The 3,911-nt window shown below is 49.8% G+C and overlaps 1 pseudogene; it reads right to left on the bottom strand.

The window, feature by feature from the left end:
* Positions 1-305: 305 nt before the first annotated feature.
* Positions 306-3,686, bottom strand: LOC137225438 (5-hydroxytryptamine receptor 3C-like; annotated as a pseudogene).
* Positions 3,687-3,911: the final 225 nt, after the last annotated feature.

Genomic DNA, 3,911 nt, shown 5'->3' with positions numbered 1-3,911 from the left:
CAGTCAATCAGGGAGAGACTCCACTGACCCTGATCTTCAGTGGTAAGGGAGTCAGAGGTTAGGTGTGGCTAAGAAACACTGAAAGTGTGCAGGATTGAGGACTGTGCATATGAGAAGTCAGGAGATTGTCTAGGGCTGTTCTAAACCTGCTCGGTAGGGCCCTGTTGGAGTTTTGGGAATATAGAGGGGACATGGTAGTCACTGGGGGTGTTTAAGATTAGGAAAGGGCCTGTGTCTGGCTGGCCCTAAGACCAAGAGAAACTTCAAGCTGTGGTTTGCAGGGAGAGGTGGGTGTGGATGTCTGCCTAGGTGTTCCAGAGGATGATGACCGTGACGATGGAGGGGGCCAGGAAGAGCAGGTAGAGGCTGAAGAGCAGGGTGTCCATCATGTGGCTGAACTGCATCCACAGGCTGACCGAGTGCTGCTTCTGAGCCTCGTCCTCCTGCTGGGCCCTCGCTGACCCAGGGCACCCATTTAGCTCTGCCTCCCTGGGACCTGGCGCCTTCCCCACCAACTCCACGGGCTCCTTCACACCTAGGGAGAGACAGAGACTCAGCTGTGGGCTGCCAACGTCAGCTGGGGGGCTGTGGGGGCAGGAAGGAGGCGGGAGCAGAGAAGGGGAGGTGATGGGAGAGGACGCGTGGGCCGTGCTGATTTCCCTCACCAGGCAGGTGGGCAGGGCTGAGGCCCAGGCCCGTGTTCCCTTCTGGGGTGCAGCGGGGCAGCATTTCCTTGGGCTGGTGCAGTGTAGAAGCAGGGAACGGAGCCAGCGAGGCCTGGGTGGGGGCTGGGTGTTGGCCAGGTGCAGCAGGTAGGTGATGAAGATGGTCTCCAGCAGGTGGACCACCATCAGTGACAGACACAGGGCAAAATAGACACCTGAAGGCAAAGCAAACTATAAATAAATCTGGGCAGATTCCTCACTAAAAAAGATTTTTTTCCCCAAATCCAATCTTTCCTCAGAATCCATTCCCTCCTTAAGTGGAGAGGCAGCGGTTCTCCTGCTACCTGCCTCCCACCATGTCCCCTGCTGCCTTTGCTTCCCCGGAAAGTGGGAGGGACCATACTGATGAGAGGGGCTGCCACTGGCAGGTAGTAAGTCATTCAACGTCATGAGCAAGAAGACGTTGTAGCCCAGCAGGAGTGTCATCTTGAATGGGGCGCGGTTCTCACTTTCTGCCGGCAGGAAGAAGCTGAGGGTGTCGATGGCTATCAGAAAGCTCCTGGGCACCAGGAGGCTTATGACGTAGAGGCTGGGCCTGCGCCTGATGGCCACCTGGTGGGGAGGAGTGTGGAGGATGTGGCAAATAACCGATGCCAGAGGACTCAACTCTCTCTCTCTCTCTATATATATATATTTTTAAAATTTATTTTATTTATTTATTTTTGGCTGTGTTGGGTTTTCGTTGTGGTGCACGGGCTTCTCATTTCAGTGGCTTCTCTTGTTGTGGACCACGGGCTCTAGGCGTGCGGGCTTCAGTAGTTGTGGAACGCAGGCTCAGTAGTTGTGGCACACAGGCTTAGTAGTTACGGCTTATGGGCTCTAGAGCACAGGCTCAGTAGTTGTGGCGCACGGGCTTAGTTGCTCCGCGGCATGTGGGATCTTCCCAGATTAGGGCTCGAACCCGTGTCCCCTGCATTGGCAGGCGGATTCTTAACCCCTGCACCACCAGGGAAGTCCCTCAACTCTATATTTGATTATCCAATCCTTGCTGATGTCCAGTTAGGCTGGCCATGGGATGACCTCGTTGGGTAACAGATGCATTTAATTGTGACCTCTTCTAAAGTGCCCCCAATTTTGTTGTCTAATTTTCCCTTATGTTCCACCTGCTGGGAACACAACTGTAGACTTTTAGGGGCAAGTGGGGCACTTTGGAGCATTGGACAGGACTGCCCATTCTTACAACAGCCCAGCTGCTCTTCCTCTCTGCAGGGCAGAGGCCTTGGGGATCCTTCTTGAGGGCAGTTATGGTAGGGGGTAGAGTGAGGAGCAGGGGCTTAACCCCCTGGAACTATTTTTACATCCCAAAGGGCCTTAGATCAAGAGGAAAATCACAGAGCAACTGGGCTCGGAAGTCAAACAGGGGCCCCTGGACTTACAAAGAACATGATCTGGTCATATAGGTTGCTGTCCACCAGCGTCTCTGGGGTGGCCTTGTCGATGTTCAGGAGCTACCACTCCCTCGGGTCAGAATGACGTTACGAGACGTGTCTGTTATCACCCACAATTCCTTATCCATGCCCAGGAGCATGCTGTCCACTGCAAGGGAGGCCGGGGCCGCTCAGTCCAGAAGTCTCCTCAAGTCTCCTGTACACAAGATTCAATTCCTCCTTCACTGAGCTTCTTCAACAAATTCTCTTCTCTGTCCTTTAAAGCAGGGCATCCAGGTTGTCTCAGATGGGTCACAGGACCAGCAATTCATATATGTGTGGGCTGCAGCATTGGGAGTTTTATTTGTTGTTGTTGAAGTCAAAGTTATGGGAAGATTAGATATGACTCAAACATGAGTCAAGAACTTTCCTGTTTTTCTTCTCAATTCCCCAGTTCTATGATGTTGTTTTAGTGGACTCAGTCTTGAACAGCTCAATATTTTTATAATTACACACATGCCTATTATAATGATTAATTTGTCCAGTTCTGCCACAGGATACCTGGTGGCATTCAGTTACGTTAATTATCAGTTTAAGTGTGTTAGTTATTAATGTTAAAAGGTTTGAACTAAAAATTATAGATGTGCAGCAACTCAGGGTCAGGTGGGCCTCTTTGGTGCAAGGGCCATCTAAGATCTAAAGTAGTAGTATTTATTTATTTATTTATTTAATTTATTTACTTTATTGAGGAATTAAAGCAGTAGTTCTTAACCCTCTCTGCACATTAGCATCACCTGGGGAGATATAAAAAATCACAGTAACTGAGCCCCACCTGGAACAATTAAATTGGAATTTCTGAGGTAATGCATAGTTATTGGTATTTTTAAAAAGCTTCAGTGGGTAGCCAGAGTCGAGAAACACTAATGTAAAACCTTCCTAAGTAACACCTACATCATTTAAATATCTTCCCCTTGAACCTTAAATGGTTACCAAAATGTGTCTCGCTCACCTGTGTCGAGGAGGGAACTGAAGGTGAACGTGCAGTTCTGTTGGTCAAAAGGAAAGTGGAAGATGTCCAGATTACAGGTGCTGGTCACCTTCATTGGCCTGTCTTACTGTATTCGACCTTCGCTGCTGACATAGGCGGTGAGACCTGGAGGTCCCTGATCCACATCCACGCTGCTTGTGAGAGTCAGGGAGAGGTGGGTGCTGTGGGTGCCTTCATCAGCTTTTGACTCCCTTCCATCCCAGGTCTTCCCCTACTGTGCTCCTTTTGGGCTCTTTCTCTAAGGTCACTCTCTCATCTCTTCTGCTCATAGTGTTTTGTGGGAGTCACCTAACTGAGGCTGTGCCCCAGTCTGAATCTGTTGGTGTCCCCATGCCCTGCACTGACCCTCAGCTGTTCTTTGCAGATGGGCTTCATGCTGGCTTTCCCCCACCCAGATACGCACAATTCCATGATGATGATGTCTGGGAGCCACAGGTTCTCAGCTGATACAGTGTGTATCATTTTTGTGTGATCTTTTGTGTGATCTCCATCTCTTTCCATAACATTTAAGGTATGTACCCAGCCTGGGAACAAATATTCCCTCATGGAGGCAATCCCTCAGATGGATTGCCACCCTCTCTTAGTATTTTACTTACTCCTTCAGGGCTACTCTTTTCATAGACGCCATATCAAAGGAAAAAGACAGGGAGGGTAGGTTGAGGGTGTGGTGGAAGAGGCACTGGAGGACAATGAAAACATAGAATTGGAGAGGTGGTGTAATGGGACAGTTTGGTAGATCTCTATGCAGTCAGGGAGAGAGGAGGGCTGTGT

Source organism: Pseudorca crassidens, chromosome 5, assembly GCF_039906515.1.
Source record: "Pseudorca crassidens isolate mPseCra1 chromosome 5, mPseCra1.hap1, whole genome shotgun sequence".
In the NCBI taxonomy this organism is placed as follows: domain Eukaryota; kingdom Metazoa; phylum Chordata; class Mammalia; order Artiodactyla; family Delphinidae; genus Pseudorca; species Pseudorca crassidens.
This window is presented reverse-complemented; position numbering and strand designations above follow the sequence as displayed.